The 18310-nt window shown below is 37.4% G+C and overlaps 1 long non-coding RNA gene across 1 annotated transcript in view; it reads left to right on the forward strand.

Annotated features, from left to right (window-relative positions):
• Positions 1 to 12861, forward strand: part of LOC138332075 (uncharacterized) — a 35223-nt gene extending 22362 nt beyond the window's left edge. The window contains exons 2-3 of the long non-coding RNA XR_011209763.1: positions 6612 to 6760; positions 8888 to 12861. This is a non-coding gene — a long non-coding RNA (uncharacterized lncRNA). The remainder of the gene's footprint in view (positions 1 to 6611; positions 6761 to 8887) is intronic.
• Positions 12862 to 18310: the final 5449 nt, after the last annotated feature.

Consider the following 18310-nt stretch of genomic DNA (forward strand, 5'->3'; position numbering starts at 1 on the left):
CCGACTGGCGGCCATCTTGGATTTTGATAGTTAAAGTTTGTTACCGCTATTTCTCAGAAAGTTTTGAAGGGATCTTTTTCAAATTTCACATGTAGGTTCCCCTAGGGCCCTAGTTGTACATATTGCATTTTGGGACCAATCGGTCATCAAGATGGCCGACTGGCGGCCATCTTGGATTTTGATAGTTAAAGTTTGTTACCGCTATTTCTCAGAAAGTACTTAAGGGATCTGTCTCAAATTTCACATGTAGGTTTCCCTAGGGCCCTAGTAGTTGTGCATATTGCATTTTGGGACCAATCGGTCAACAAGATGGCCGACTGGCGGCCATCTTGGATTTTGATAGTTAAAGTTTGTTACCGCTATTTCTCAGAAAGTACTTAAGGGATCTGTCTCAAATTTCACATGTAGGTTTCCCTAGGGCCCTAGTTGTGCATATTGCATTTTGGGACCAATCGGTCAACAAGATGGCCGACTGGCGGCCATCTTGGATTTTGATAGTTAAAGTTTGTTACCGCTATTTCTCAGAAAGTTTTGAAGGGATCTTTCTCAAATTTCATATGTAGGTTCCCCTAGGGCCCTAGTTGTGCATATTGCATTTTGGGACCAATCGGTCAACAAGATGGCCGACTGGCGGCCATCTTGGATTTTGATAGTTAAAGTTTGTTACCGCTATTTCTCAGAAAGTTTTGAAGGGATCTTTCTCAAATTTCATATGTTGGTTCTCCTAGGGCCCTAGTTGTGCATATTGGATTTTGGGACCAATCAGTCAACAAGATGGCTGACTGACTGACGGCCATCTTGGATTTTGATAGTTAAAGTTTGTTACCGCTATTTCTCAGAAAGTACTTAAGGGATCTTTCTCAAATATCATATGTAGGTTTCCCTAGGGCCCTAGTTGTGCATATTGCATTTTGGGACCAATCGGTCAACAATGATGGCCGACCGGCGGCCATCTTGGATTTTGATAGTTAAAGTTTGTTACCGCTATTTCCCAGAAAGTACTGAAGGGATCTTTCTCAAATTTCATATATAGGTTCCCCTAGGGCCCTAGTTGTGCATATTGCATTTTGGGACCAATCAGTCAACAAGATGGCCGACCGACTGACGGCCATCTTGGATTTTGATAGTTAAAGTTTGTTACCGCTATTTCTCAGAAAGTACTGAAGGGATCTCTCTCAAATTTCATATGCATGTTCCCCTTGAACCCTAGTTGTGTATATATTGCATTTTGGGAGTGATCAGTCAACAAGATAGCCGACCGGCGGCCATCTTGGATTTTGATAGTTAAAGTTTGTTAACACTATTTCCCAGAAAGTACTGAAGGAATCTTTCTCAAATTTCATATGTAGGTTCCCCTATGACCCTAGTTGTGCATATTGCATTTTGGGACAGATCGGTCAGCAAGATGATCAACAGGTAGCCATCTTGAATTTTGATAATTGAAGTTTGTTACTGCTACATATCTCAGAAAGTACTGAAAGGATCTTTCTCAAGGTTCATATATAGTATGTAGTAAAAGTTTGAAAAGCAGGGAAAAGATCCCTCTTTCTGTTGTCAGACATAGATCATTCTTTGGTGGGCGCCAAGATCCCTCTGGGATCTCTTGTTTGTGCATACTTTTTTACTAGAAATTACTAATTATGCTAGTGAACTTGGTGTTGCACATGTATATATACATTGATGTCTAATAAATTGATATATCAATATTGCACATGTAGTTATTTACTGCTTTCTATTACCCATTGGTTCTTAATTATGTATAGTCACCCTCTGGCTTTTGTAACATAACATGAAAGCATGGTGAGTGTTGTGATGCATGTTCATTTCTTCTTCTTCTTATGTGTACGGGACGCCGTCAAAGTATGACGATTATGTCACGGGGGACCTGTAGGGGTGCAAGGGTGTGAAAGGATTAGATTTGTGATTTTTTTTTTTTTTTTTTTTTTTTTTTTTTTTTTAGTATATAGATAAAAGGTGTGTGCAGAACTATTTTGTGAGGGCTTCAAGGGCTACGTTGGAAATGTGTGCCTTGAAGTCCTCGAGTGTAGTGCATTGTACTGCTGCTACAGGGAGGAGATTCCATTGTGTTATTGTTTGTGGGAAAAATGAGTATTTGTATGTGTCCTTTGCAGCAGAGATTTTGTCTGAAGCAGTGTGGATTGGAGTGTCTGGTTCTGTGGTCTACTGGTATGAGTATGGTCTGGTATTCGACGGCAACTATATTGTGTATTATTTTGTAGAAAAGTATCAATCTTGTGTGTAGCCGTCGTGTCTGTAGTGTTGGCCAGTTGAGTTGATGTATCATGTTTGTAACTGAACTGGTGTCGTGATATTTGTTGTGAACATATCTTGCTGCTCTGCGTTGTGTTTTTTCTATCTGTTGAATTTGGTGGTGTGTGTTGTGGGGGTCCCATATGGAAGAGCAGTATTCCAGTTTGGGTCGAACTAGTGCTTTGTATGCGTGTGCTTTTATGTGTGGTGAATTAATTTTTTAAGTTGCGCTTTAAAAACCCTAGTGATCTGTTTGCATTTGCGGTGATATTATTTATGTGCAAGTCCCATTTTAGGTTTTTTTGTAGTGTTAGTCCTAGATATTTGCTTGAGTTTACTTGCTCGAGTGTGTGATTGTGGAGTGTGTAGTTGTGGTGTATTTTGTTGCGTTTTGGTGTAACACTGATTATGTTGCATTTATCTGGGTGAAATTTCATTAGCCAGTCTGTTTCCCATTGTGCTGCTGCGTCCAGATCTTTCTGTAGTTTTATTGTGTCGTCTTTGTTGTTTATTGTTTTGTATATAATACTGTCGTCTGCGAATAGTCTTAGTGTGCTGTACTGCATGTATTGATGGAAATCGTTAATGTATATGAGAAACAGAATTGGACCCAAACATGTTCCTTGAGGGACTCCTGAAGTTACTTGTATTTTATTTGATTGTTTTCCCTCAAGTACTACTGTTTGGGTGCGTTGTGAGAGAAAGTCTGTGATCCATTTGTGTGTGTTGCCTGTTATGCCGTAGTATTTTAATTTGTATTGTAGGCGTTTGTGTGGGACTTTGTCAAAGGCTTTGGCAAAGTCCATGATAATAATGTCTGTCTGTTTGTTGCTGTTATTATTGTTTGCGAGGTCGTGTATGAATGTAGCAAGTTGTGTCTCGCATGATCTGGATGATCTGAAGCCGTGTTGTAAGTTGTATAATATGTTGTTGTTCTCCAGATGTGACATTGTGGCGCTTGTAATGATATGTTCCATGAGTTTGCATGTGATACAGGTGAGTGATATGGGTCTGTAGTTAGTGGGGTTGTATCTGTCGCCTTTCTTGTATATGGGGTACCAGGTACTTTTAGCATTAGATAACCTTGGGGTTCCAACTAGTGTAGAGAGTTGTCACAAATCCTCAAGTAAGTGAAGTAACACAAATACAATCAGTTGTAAAGGTCAATTTAATTTATTAACAATCTAATAGCAATAGGCATCACTTGCCATCAAAATAAACTTGGTGAAAACAACAAATAACAGAAACAAACAAACTTAACAAAAGAAAAAAAGAAAAAATAAGGAAAAATGCCAGACTTATAATCAATAGCTAACAATCAATTAAAATTGACGAATCAGAAGTCTTGAGTACTGAGTACTACTGTGACTGAGTATTATAAAATATTGACACTATTCAGTACTTCTACTATGTAATGACTGATATTCTGACTAGTAATAATTTAAGTAAGCAATATTACTTTAGTGTAATCACTATTATAAATCAATAATAAATGAGCATTATTAATCATTGTTTGCTAATACATGAATATAGGATTATATGGTCAAACTTGACATTGAGGTATTGCAATCTGCTTTCATTTTACGTTTCACACTGATTAATCTGCAGAAAGCCAGAAACTTCACAAAGTATAAAGTATAAAAAATACTGAAATAACTTAACACTACTACCTGTAGCTAGATTTCATAAGAAAAGGAATGCAGCCAAGGTCACATTTATATAGGACATATTGTCTAATTAAGAGTTAGAGAACTCTAAATAAAGTTAGTCTATTCAAGACAGTGGGCACAGAAACAACAAAATAGTATCAATGGTACTAAGCACAGTAAATTGGGATCTATTGATTCTATCCCCAGAATGACATGTTCTTGTTAAGAAAGATGAACAAATCCACATTTGCAGGGGTTAAACGACTGCGTTTTTTCGACACTAACTCGCCAGCCAAGCTGAATACTCTCTCAGAAGAAACTGAGGATGCCTGGATACAAAGGATCCTCCTTGCTATTACGGACAGTCTTGGAAAAAACATACTGTTTTTTTTCCACCACTCTAGAACAGTTAGATGGCCATCTTTTTTTAACATTCTTGAGCAAAGATAACATGAAATTTCTTTTTGCAAAAGTTCTTCCTCACTTTGATCGTTTTCTTGAAGACCTACGCATATCACATCCTCTAGCCATTCTTCTGTATCCATGGATCTTATTGCCTGCACACTAGCCACACATTTCTTCTTCTTTGGAATGTCATTGTCCTCTTCTTCTTTTTCAACAATTTTTTTCACGTTTTCTACACTTTCTGCTTGTTCTGTACTTTGAAGTAAGTTAGAAATCTCACTATTGTCAGGCATAGTTGGTAAAGATGGAAGCTCTGGTACTTCAGTTGCAGGGGGACCCTCAGCTTCAGGTTCTCTCTTAATTGTAATTTTCACTGTTGATGATACCTTTCTCAGTAACGCTTCTGCCGAGGCCCTTTGATCCAGCAGAAATTCAAAACCTTTTGTATACGGACTCAGAATACATGCCAGAAGTGCCAAGTCTTCAGGTGTTGACCTCATTTCAAGTTGATCCCGCATTCGTAGCTTTACTGCAGATACAATTTTCAGATCATCTTCATTATCTTCCAATGCCCGTTGGAGTTTTATCACCAAAGGCAGCACTTTGTTTAGTGTTGGCACTTTCTCTGCGCACACAACCTCTGACTGAGCAGTGTCACCATCCACATGCGCTGCCATTTGCAATGGTTTTAAATGCTTAGAGTAGTCCCCCTTCGGTCGCGTTCAAATAGTTATTCATGGATGCGTTCGGTTGAACTTTATCCGATTAATCGGTTACGGGAAACAAGAACCGATCATCGACATCGGAAGGCTCTAACAAGTCGTCAATCGATTATATCCGATGATCGACCCACCACTAGAAAGTACAGAAGGGATCTCTTTCAAATTTCATTTGTAGGTTCCCCTAGGGCCTTAGTTGTGCATATTGCATTTTAGGACCGATTGGTCAACAAGATGGCCGACAGATAGCCATCTTGGATTTTGATAGTTGAAGTTTGTTACTGCTATTTCTAATAAAGGAATGAAGTGATCTGTTTCATATTTCATATATGTTGTATGTTTGAAAAAGTTTGAAAAGCAGAAAAAAGTTCCTTCTTTCCATTGTCAGACGTAGATCATACTTGTGGGCGCCAAGATCCCTCTGGGATCTCTTGTTGGACCAATCAATTAACAAGATAGCCGACAGGCCACCATCTTGGATTTTGATAATTGATGTTTGTTACCACTATTTCTCGGAAAGTACTGAAGCGATCTGTCTTAAATTTTATGTGTATGTTCCCCTAGGACCTTAGTTGTGCATGTTGCATTTTCGGACCAATCGGTCAAAAAGATGGCGGACAGGTAGCCATCTTGGATTGTGACAATTGAAGTTTGTTACTGTTATATATCTCAGAAAGTTCTCAAAGGTTCTTTCTCAAATTTCATATGTAGTAATATGTAGTAAAAGTTTGAAAAGCAGAGAAAAGATCCCCCTGTCCTTTCTCAGACGTAGATCATTCTTTGATGGGCGCCAAGATCCCTCTGGGATCTCTTGTTCTGCAGTTTCTGTGTAATAACTAACAAACACTTAAACTAATATTGTTAAAACTTGGTAACAAAGTTAAATGCCATAAGGGCTTAGCCAAGTTTGATCTCCTCTTTTGGCAGATCTTAATTAGCAGAGTTATGGCCCTTTGATTTAATGGGGGGAAAAATCATTTTCTGCTACTTGCCACAGTAACTGTAATATATATTGACTGATTTTCTTCAAACTTGGTACCAAAGTTAAATGTCTTAAGGGCTCAACCAAGTTAGATTGCCACTTGTGACGGACCTTATTTAACAGAGTTATGACCCTTTGATTTAATAATAAAAAAAAAGTCATTTTCTGCCATTTTCCTGCAATAACTCCAATAAATATTAACCGATTTTCTTCAACCTTGGTAACAAGGTCAAATGCCTCAAGGGCTTAGCCAAGTTTGATTGCCATGGCATGTTTCAACCAAGGTTAAACCTAACCTCAATAATGTTTACCTACAATATGTCTTGAAAGCGGGGGATAGAAATTCCAGGAATTTGCTTGTTTCCTTTAAATTAACAATTTCTTGCATTCAAATAATAAACATTGCAAGTTTTAATCGTATACATTAGATACAGTTGTGTTTTAGCTTTGTGCATGCAAGCTTAGGAGAATTTCCATTTAGCTTTGTCAACAGCCAGTTACTTCATGTTGTGACTTTTATGTTGACTGGCTAGCCGCTACACACTTCTCTTACCACGTTACAATAAATAAATCAATCATTTTCAGCAAATCCTGACAGGTTTACAAGCGCAGAGCTCTCGCCTTAGCTGATGACCTGCGTGAAACCTTTGGAGCAGATCTGCAAGTGGATATCAACTTTGACAAACCAAGGAGAGGAGCATTTGAATGTACTCTATTCAAAGAAGATGATTCTGGTAAATAAAATTGATTGGTTGGGGGGGGGTAGTTTAGACTAATCACCACTCTGTCAGAGTGCTTGATCGGTTGGGAGAGAGTTTAGACTATAATAACAACTCAAATAGTGTGCTTGGTCAATTGGGAGAAAGTTAGACTCTAATAACAACTCGATCAGAATGCTTGATCAATTGGGAGAGAGTTTAGACTGTAATCATCACTCAGTCAGAGTGCTTGGTCAATTGGGAGAAAGTTAAGTCTCTAATCACCATTAAGTCAAAGTGCTTGATCAGTTAAGTGAGAGTTTAGACTCAAGCCACAACTCAGTCAGAATGCTTGATCAGTTGGGATAGAGTTTAGACTCTAATAAAATCTCAGTCAGAGTGCTTTATTGATTGCGAGACAGTTTAGATTCTAGTCATCACTCAGAGTGCTTGATCAGTTGGCAGAGAGTTTAGACTCTGATAACTACTCAGTCAGAGTGCTTGATCGGTTGGGAGAGAGATTAGACTAGTCACAACTCGGTCAGAATGCTTGATCGGTTGGGAGAGAGTTTAGACTAATAAAAACTCAGAGTGCTTGATCAGTTAGAAGAGAGTTTAGACTCAAATAACAACTTGTTGAGAGTGCTTGATCAGTTGGGGGAAAGTTAAGATTCTAATCACCACTCATATCTATGATTATATGACTCTTTCATATGTACATATGTAGGATAGAACTATTCCACCCGAGGGTACAGAATTTTGGGTCAGAACCGAGGCTTGTCAAGGTTTCTGACCCAAAATTCTGTACCCGAGGGTGGAATAGTTCTATCCTACATAATTTACATATGAAAGAGTTATTTTCTCACATTGCTCGTCAAATTACTTGCACGAAAGGTGAGGCAGCCATTTTGTGACAAAATCTTAACTTCTTAAATAATCGATCGATTTTAAAAATAAGAACGCCATTCCAAAGAGCTCATCAAAGTTTGGTTTATATTGAAAATATAAACAAGAAATCTTAGGTAAAAGGGTTTGAAATGCAAATTAAACAAATGAAATGGTCAATAAATCGGACAAATCAATCGAAATAGAAGAAAAATGACGTCAACTTTGGCTTACATGACGTCATCTTATTGTTTTTAGCTCACCTGGCCTGAAGGGCCAATGATCTTATGTCATGGCGCGGCGTCCGTCGTCCGTCCTTCCGTCAACATTTCCTTTAAATCGCTACTAGTCATAGAGTTCTGCATGGATTGTAACCAAATTTGGCCACAAGCATCCTTGGGGGAGGTGGAACAGAACTTGTATAAATTTTGGCTCTGACCCCCCGGGGGCAGGAGGGGCGGGGCCCAATAGGGGAAATAGAGGTAAATCCTTTAAATCGCTACTTGGGGAACAGAACTTGTATAAATTTTGGCTCTGACCCCCCGGGGGCAGGAGGGGCGGGGCCCAATAGGGGAAATAGAGGTAAATCATTTAAATCGCTACTTGTCCTAGACTTCTGCATGGATTGTAACCAAAATTAGCCACAAACATCCTCGGGGGAGGGGGAACAGACCTTGTATAAATTTTGGCTCTGACCCCCCGGGGGCAGGAGGGGCGGGGCCCAATAGGGGAAATAGAGGTAAATTCTTTAAATCGCTACTTGTCCTAGAGTTCTGCATGGATTGTAACCAAATTTGGCCACAAACATCCTTGGGGGAAGGGGAACAGAACTTGTATAAATTTTGGCTCTGATCCCCCGGGGCCAGGAGGGGCGGGGCCCAATAGGGGAAATAGAGGTAAATCCTATAAATCGCTACTTGTCCTAGAGTTTTGCTTGGATGGTGACCAAATTTGGCCATAAACATCCTTGGGGGAAGTAGAACAGAACTTTGGCTCTGACCCCCTGGGGGCAGGAGGGGTGGGGCCCAATAGTGGATTTAGAGGTAAATATTAAAATTTCTTTACAAAAGAAACAATTAACCTGTATTCAGAACATTACTTGGCATTTCAAACCAGGTGAGCGATACAGGCCCTCTGGGCCTCTTGTTTCAATTGTGACGTCACAGCTATGTAAGATAGATTTATCTTACATAGCTGTCTTTCATGGGACAACTCTATCTTACATGGCTAGCTATGTGAGAAAATAATATATATGATATGATATTTTATTTCTTTCAGAAGTCCTGGTTTGGACAGGTCTTAAAAAAGGTCCTCCAAGAAAATTGAAGTTTCCAGAGTCCGAAGATGTGGTCAAGGAAATAAAAAAGGCTTTAAAGTAGATCTTGAGGTGGACAGAACAAATTGTAGAACTGTTTATAAGCATTAGTTTAACCTGGCTTGTTAAGTTGACTTATTTTGTAGGTGAATGTTACTGGTATATGAGCGTGTATGATGGATAGTGTATAAAAGGGAGGTAACTCCTGTGCACATCCTGATGTTTTTTTGGCTCGGTCCAGAAATATACACTTACAAAAAGAGGACATGTTGGCAGGCCTGGTCAAAAGCATTTCTTTATTCATTAAACATTATTTAAATTAAACCGGACAATCAGCAGATTCATGGAAAACTTTTTTCTCTCATAGCCAGAAACAAATTGAAATTTGGAAATGGGGGTGGTATTTAATTATGGAGCAATAATTTGTGAATCAGGAACGATGTTGAAATCACGGTTAAGTTTGGAATGGAGATTTTTCTTGTGAATTCAAATATTACAATGAAATCAGACAATATTTGTTTCAACGACGACAACAACAGCAACAAAAAATCCCCACAAAGTAAACAATTTTCTAACTATTATTATTTTTTAGATGAATCATTTTGTGATTCACCATTTCTGCTATCGTACATGATTATGATGCTATCCTCGAGCTTCTTTGTTTAATTAATTTAAGTAGCACCATATTGATTATAAGGTCCCAAAGTCAACAGTTTTTAGTTTGTCTATAAAGTAGTTCATACCACGTTTGTAAAGACTTGAGTTTGAATCCTCGCTTGATAAATGTAGGGGTTGGGATGAAATATGAATTTCTGCTCGATAATTGTAATGTAGATGAAAATGGATACAGATACGATATGACTATGATTTAGATAGACTGAATCAGTATTTAGTTATGAATCAGTATTTAGTTAAACATTATGTTGATATGCTGTGTGGTTTACTTATATTTTAAATAATCAATCATATCTATAGGTTAAAGTGAATAGTTCGGCAAAACAAACCAGTCTAAATATGTTCATTGGCCTTCCAAAAGTCTTTACATAATTATAACTAAACAATGGTCAAGTTCTGCTTATGTTGTCCAGCTTTGACCATTGAAATAATGGAAAAGCCCTGATGAAATTTAGCCCAGTTCTGAAAATAAATTTGTCTTACTCTTTGAAAGCGAGGCTTCGTGGAAATGCCAACACGGATATAGTCAGCCAGGAGAATGTTTTAGGATTCCTATAATATAAATAAATATATAAAGATTTCTTTGCATGCATAGTAATTTGTACGTGAAGTTTTGTTTTTCTATTTCATAAGAAATTATACTGGGTATAATGTTGTATGTAGGAAATTATTTTGTAGATGTTATATAGTATGTTATATAGAAAATTGTTTGTAGATAATATTGACAATTTGCTTGATGTTGGTTAGATGCCACCACATATGTGTTCAGGTATGTTGGTCAATGTTAGGAGGTTTGTGCATCACCTGTCCGAGGCCAAGCTCACAGCATGGTGGGGGCGTCCGTCTGTCCAGTTCACAGCATGGTGGGGTGTCTGTCTGTCAAGTTCACAGCTTGGTGGGGGCGTCCGTCTGGCAACTGTCCCTTTAAAGTTAAATGTGCCATAACTTGGCGAAAATGCTGTGGTTTTTTTTTTGTATTTTTTTTCCCTTTGTTAATCTCTTGAAAACCATAAAACTAACATGATGGAATGTAGTTTCCAAGTTTGTTCTAACAAATGACCCTGACCGTGACTTTCCTTCAAGCACAAACAAATCAAAATGAGAAAACAGTTTTAATGACTTCCTGTTCCTAAGACTTAGAGACCTGATATTGGGCCTTGGCATGCTCAGTTGATGAGTTACGAATTTAAAAAAAGGAATGATTTTGTGTCGTTTCATTCTTAATGTTATCCAACCCTAGGTATAATGCAATGGACTGTTTTTTGGGACACAGTTAAATGTTTTTAGTATTTTAATTTTAGCCCACCATCATCAGATTGTTGGCTATTCAAATGGCTTTTCGTCCTTGGTCTGTCCTTCCATCCGTTCGTTAACAATTCTTGTTATCGCTATTTCTCAGAAAGTACTGAATGGATTGTTTCAAATTTCATATGTAGGTTTCCCTAGGGGTCTAGTTATGCATATTCATGACAGCATTTTGGGACCGATCGGTCAGAAAGATGGCTGCCAGGCAGCCATAAAGATGGCTGCCAGGCAGCCATCATTGGAATTTGGATAGTTGTAGTTTACCGCTATTTCTCAGAAAGTACTGAAGGGATCAGTTGTGCACATTGCATTTTGTGAACGATCAGTGAACAAGTTGGCTGACAGGCTGCCATCTTGGATATTGATAAGTGAGGTTTTGTTACCGCTGCTTCTCAGAAAGAACTGAAGGGATCTGTCAAATTTGTACAGGTTCCCCTAGGACCTTATATAGTTGTGCATATTGCATTTTGGGACCGATCAGTCAACAAGATGGCCGACCTGTAGTCATCTTGGAATTTGACAATTGAAGTTTGTTACTGCTATTTTTCAGAAAGCACTGAAGGGATATCTCAGATTTAATGTGCAGGTTCCCTTAGTGGTCTAGTTGTGGATATTGCATTTTGGGACCAATCGGTGAACAAGTCGGCCGACAGGCTGTCGTCTTGGATTTTGATAATTGAAGTTTGTTACCGCTGTTGCCAGACATAGATAATTTTTTGGTGGCCGCCAAGATCTCTCTGGGATCTCTTGTTTTCATATGAATTTCAAGCGAAGAAATATTGTCTGTGTGTATTACGCTACCTTTTGTGAAAGTTTATCTATATTACACTGTGTTTAGCTTTGAATCTACATCAGCTTTATGGGAGTATCTAGATAAGCTGTATGGCAGTTGTATCTAGATAAGCTGTATGGCAGTTGTATCTAGATAAGCTGTATGGCAGTTGTATCTAGATTGTCTGTATGGGAGTTGTATCTAGATAAGCTGTATCAGAGTTGTATCTAGATTAGCTGTATCAGAGTTGTATCTAGATAAACTGTATGGCAGTTGTATCTAGATTAGCTGTAAGGGAGGTGTGTCTAGATAAGCTGTATCAGAGTTGTATCTAGATAAGCTGTATGGCAGTTGTATCTAGATAGCTGTATGGGAGTTGTATCTAGATAAGCTGTATGGCAGTTGTATCTAGATAAGCTGTATGGGAGTTGTATCTAGATAAGCTGTATGGGAGTTGTATCTAGATAAGCTGTATGGGAGTTGTATCTAGATAAGCTGTATGGGAGTTGTATCTAGATAAGCTGTATGGGATTTGTATCTAGAAAAGCTGTACGGGAGTTGTATCTGTATCTAGATAAGCTGTATGGGAGTTGCTTCTAGATAAGCTGTATGGCAGTTGTATCTAGATAAGCTGTATGGCAGTTGTATCTAGATAAGCTGTATGGGAGTTGTATCTAGATAAGCTGTATGGCAGTTGTATCTTCATAAGCTGTATCGGAGTTGTATCTAGATAAGCTGTATGGGAGTTGTATCTAGATAAGCTGTATGGCAGTTGTATCTAGATAAGCTGTATGGGAATTGTATCTAGATAAGCTGTATGGGAGTTGTATCTAGATAAGCTGTATGGCAGTTGTATCTAGATAAGTTGTACGGGAGTTGTATCTAGATAAGCTGTATGGGAGTTGTATCTAGTATGGGAGGGCTTGCATACTACAGTAAGGCTATAACATAGAGCTTGATAAATATGTTACTGTTTACAAGTCAACCAGAATGGGGAAAACACTTGGAATCATTATTGTTATAACTTTATGTAATTGGTGAATGGTGCTCTCTTTTAATTGTATTTTGTTATTTTACTGGTCACTGCCAAGTATTGTACTTGTTTAGACATAAAGAATTGTAGAAATAGTGAAATGTAGTTTTAGTTACATAAATAGAAAATAAAGGATACCATTTTTGGTGACATTTTGGTGTTTCGTCTTGTTGTGATACGGAAACTGCCTTTAAATGTGCTATCATACTGACCTGACTCATACTGTCAAGACACCTCACCTAGATACAAACAAATAACAGACAAGCTATCATACTGACCTATACTGTCAAGACACCTCACCTGGATACATACCCCTGGACTATCTCATTGTAAAACTGAAGACAGTTCAGAGAAAAAATCTGAACCAAACATGCCAGCAAAAATTTCCTTAGAAGACTACAGAGAGAGCGACGCCCAACTTCAAAGTCACGTGCACAGTCAACCGCAATGTATCGTTATACGGCTCTTTTGATGTGTATCGAAGGCCTAAATTACCTATTCTGTTCTGTTGCCTCCAGTTTTACTGTGAGATAGCCCATGGTGTAGAGTAGAGATCGTAAGTGATGGAAGATCTGGGGTATCGAGGATCGATGAAGGGTGAGTATCTAAATTAATTCTCTTATAATACACAGTGCTGGTATCAAATAGTGTCCGATATAATTGTCGATATCATAATGTGATCGCCGAGTCCTCTTTTATACTCCGATGTTGATAAGGTTAGAAATTCCTTTCTATTCAATTAAATAACATACAAATGATCATACCGGTGAATAAAGGGGGAATCACCAAATCTCAAAACCATAAATTGAGTCCTGAAACAAAGTCAGTCTTCCGAGCCTTTTGTCACTGGACTAAATACCTCTGCTAAAACGAGCAATGTGCCACAAGCTAAATGAATGAACAACAAACAACACGAGGAAGCTGATACCTAAACCACTACTTTGTAATTGTATTTCTCGCGTTCACAGTTCCTGAATTATCTCCCTTCCTCTATATACCGCAACAAGAAAGCCTAAGTTCATATGGGAAATTGCAGAAGAGTTGAAGGTACGTATTTGCAAGAAGTCAATGCAGAATTGTATGCTACCATTGGCATGGAAAGAAGCCATGGTAACTTCATGATTCAAAATGGATGAAAAGAAAATCCAAACCACAACTAGCCTATAGTATGGGAGAAAAAAAATATTACATGGGTCTGTCATGTGGACAGGGATATTTCGACCTTCGTGAAAGATTTTGGCCGGCAAGCCTCTGGTCGACAAACCAAAATCTTTCACTCGGGTTGAGATATCCTTGTCCATATGACAGACTTATGTAAGATTCTAATCTTGCATGGACACCAATGACGTATCCATTCTTGACCTACGGTGGATGTCTCGGTAGCCACTGTACCCAACCGAATGTGGGTAACGGCAGTTACGCTCTACAAAAATAGTGACGGTTATTTAGGTCAGATTTCGCGTGCCTCAGTTTACATGTCTGTAGGTCAATGCTGACCGTGCCGTCAATTAAATGTGTTTTTAAGATTAAATAACTAAATTTTGGAGCGTGGTGGCGCTCAACTGTAAATCTCTATAAAAGAAGAAAATAGCAATGTAAATATGACTATTGGAAAGGTAACTGAATACATGTTATGAATTTCAGTTACCCACTAAATGTCATTTTTGTGGTGACTTGTTTCGCTTATTCATACTCATTTACTTATGCATTACGCTTCAAATTTTATTCTAACGCAAAAACGATTCGTGAGACACGAATAAAAACTTTTAAAATATCGCAAATTACGTAAACTGAGGCACGCGAAATCTGACCTAAATCACGTCACCATTTTTGTAGAGCGTAACATCCGGTTGGGTACAGTGGGTAGCCGTTATCGCTAATCATTGCGATAACAGGAATCGTCAGAAACCAACGACCGATTTTCTCTTCATAATAGTTAGCTGGGTTTCGTTCCTCGCTGCGGACGATCGATGTATGTTCGGTTTGTTTTCCCCCACGATGGCATGGTGCTTTTCCGTTGTGGATTTTCTCTACCAGATATCGGCGCATTTTTGGCGAGCTGTACTGTTATTTGATAATTGTTCCTAATTTGTATTTCATTTCATACATATTCATTGTACACGTAGTTAGCATTTATGCGTTCCTCAATGCCGCGTACAAGACCCAGTAATGCCAGCGGTACTGTATGACATCGGGTGTACCTAAGTACTATCAGCGGATGCTCCGATCAGTAAGCGGGGGAGTTACACACATACATATGGCTTCAGAACAGGAAAGTCAAGTGTCGCACAATTACTCAAACCAATGGAAATTTGGCCCAGAAAGTAGACTCCGGAAAGAATACCGCACATTGTCACACAATATTTTTCTTGAAATATTCGGACGAATACATTTTTTTCTCGACAATATTGTTCAACGAATATCCGTGAATAGAGTAACATAGGAACTCCTCCCAGTTACATGTGGAGTATCACAGGGGACAGTACTAGGACCAGCCGTCTTTCTGATCCATGTCGACGGCATGGCATTTTGATTTATGTCCAGATATGCCAAATTGACAATTCTCCCCGTCACCTGATGGAGAACTGACCAAACTGTTAGCCGATGACACAAAACCATACTCCAGAATCGCCTCCAAAAATGATACACTCAACAAAACATACATCTTAATGTACGAACCTGAAGATCGGCCAGTGGCAGGTAAGAAAATCACATTTATTTTACCACAAGACATTACAACACCAGTACAAAAAATGGAATCATAGAAGAAGTGAACAATGACCACTGAAGCTACAAATTCCAATTCATTAAGTTCTTCCAAGGACAGCAAAATGATTGGCGTAATGTTCACATTATTTGTCACATATGATCCCAGAAATGTTCCCGACGTTATACAAAACCCTTTTTCAATTGTGGAATATGCAACACCAGTGTCATGACATACCCTACACATGACCAGGGATATGACCATTATCGAAAAAGTGCAAAGACATGCAACTAAAAGTATACCATGCTAAAAACACTCTACCAAAAAGAGGTTAAGAACGGACTGCCACCATCAAAAAATTCTAAATAATCTAGATATTTTAGCTGTTGATTCACAATTACGAGAAATTGGTCATACTTCCACCAGAGGGCAACCCAGAAAACTCAAGACAATTCAGACCGAGCACATGTGGTCACTTGTTCAGTAGAAGAGATATTAACAACTGGAATTCTCTACCTGAAGAAATGGTATGTTCTTTATCTTACAGCACAAGTCTAGGCTTTATAAGCACTGGATAAACCATCTATTTAAATAATTGTACAAAATCTACAAAATCGCAAGTCTAATATACGTGTTGGAGTACAATAGCAATGAAGGACCTGTAAAGCGAGGAGGCAATGCCACCTGAGCGACTACCGAGCGTAAAGTCACCACCAAACGACTACACCACGTACAGTATGTAGCTTGGGTACATCCCCCACCAGGTGTAGTAGATCTGTCTTCTCGGCGGAGAGGCTGAATATACGTGAGACGGGAAAGGGTTGCTAACTGGTTGGTGGCGTCTGATCTACATCATTCAAATAAACATGCAGCAATGAACGTCGGGAAAGGGTTGCTAACTGGTTGGTGGCGTCTGATCTACATCATTCAAATAAACATGCAGCAATGAACGTCGGGAAAGGGTTGCTAACTGGTTGGTGGCGTCTAATCTACATCATTCAAATAAACATGCAGCAATGAACGTCGGGAAAGGGTTGCTAACTGGTTGGTGGCGTCTAATCTACATCGTTCAAATAAACATGCAGCAATGAACGTCGGGAAAGGGTTGCTTACTGGTTGGTGGCGTCTGATCTACATCATTCAAATAAACAAACAGCAATGAACGTGCAAACATTTGCTTCTTTATTGAAACACAAATACACGAAAATAAGTTACATTTAACACGTTTTTACATATTTTGACAGGATAGTTCTGATATTAAAGAATTAAATACTGTTTAAAATTGATAATCAAATCAAGTGTAATCAAAGACTCCAATTAATAAAATAATAAAAGAGTCGATGCTTCTCAATATAAATTATTTATTGGTACTTGTTTTATTGATCAATATTTGGGCGTGTCTTGATACGAACCGACAATTCGTGACTTGCTTGTGTATATATTTGTTTAGTATCTCTTTACATTGAAAACTGAATCAATGATATTGAATTAGATAACATGAAGACTATCCCATTAGTGTACGTTTGACGTGTAATTCACTAATAATATATGTAATTGCCAACAATCCTTGCCTGTCGAACAAGAATATTAACAATGATTTGATGATTGGAACACATAATTTTTGATTGGTACAACAGATACCCCTTATTTTGATTGTTAGTTCTCACCTCATACCAATATCATAAAATATGATAAATACATTGATATTTAAATCCTCATTTATATTAATATTTAAACTCTCAATTCTCACCTTGTATTATAATTTAAACTCTCAATCTTCCTCATTTATATTAATATTTAAACTCTCAATCTTCCACCTTGTATTATAATTTAAACTCTTCACTCTTCCTCATTTTATTATAATTTAAACTCTCAATCTTCCACTTTGTATTATAATTTAAACTCTTCACTCTTCCTCATTTATATTAATATTTAAACTCTCAATCTTCCACCTTGTATTATAATTTAAACTCTTCACTCTTCCTCATTTATATTATAATTTAAACTCTCAATCTTCCATTTTGTATATATTTAAACTCTTCACTCTTCCTCATTATATTAAATTTAAACTCTCAATTCATTTATTATAATTTAAACTCTTCACTCTTCCTCATATATTAATATTTAAACTCTCAATCTTCCACTTTGTATTATAATTTAAACTCTTCACTCTTCTCATTTATATTAATATTTAAACTCTCAATCTTCCACTTTGTATTATAATTTAAATCTTCACTCTTCCTCATTATATTAAATTAAACTCTCAATCTTCCACTTTGTATTATAATTTAAACTCTTCACTCTTCCTCATTTATATTAATATTTAAACTCTCAATCTTCCACTTTGTATTATAATTTAAACTCTTCACTCTTCCTCATTAATATTAATATTTAAACTCTCAATCTTCCACCTTGTATTATAATTTAAACTCTTCACTCTTCCTTATTAATATTTAAACTCTCAATCTTCCACTTTGTATTATAATTTAAACTCTTCACTCTTCCTCATTAATATTAATATTTAAACTCTCAATCTTCCACTTTGTATTATAATTTAAACTCTTCACTCTTCCTCATTTATATTAATATTTAAACTCTCAATCTTCCACTTTGTATTATAATTTAAACTCTTCACTCTTCCTCATTTATATTAATATTTAAACTCTCAATCTTCCACTTTGTATTATAATTTAAACTCTTCACTCTTCCTCATTTATATTAATAATTAAAACTCTCAATCTTCCACTTTGTATTATAATTTAAACTCTTCACTCTTCCTCATTTATATTAATATTTAAACTCTCAATCTTCCACTTTGTATTATAATTTTTAAACTCTTCACTCTTCCTCATTATATAATATTTAAACTTATCTATTTTAATATTAATCTTCAT

The sequence above is a fragment of the Argopecten irradians genome, chromosome 9, assembly GCF_041381155.1.
Source record: "Argopecten irradians isolate NY chromosome 9, Ai_NY, whole genome shotgun sequence".
Lineage (NCBI taxonomy): Eukaryota > Metazoa > Mollusca > Bivalvia > Pectinida > Pectinidae > Argopecten > Argopecten irradians.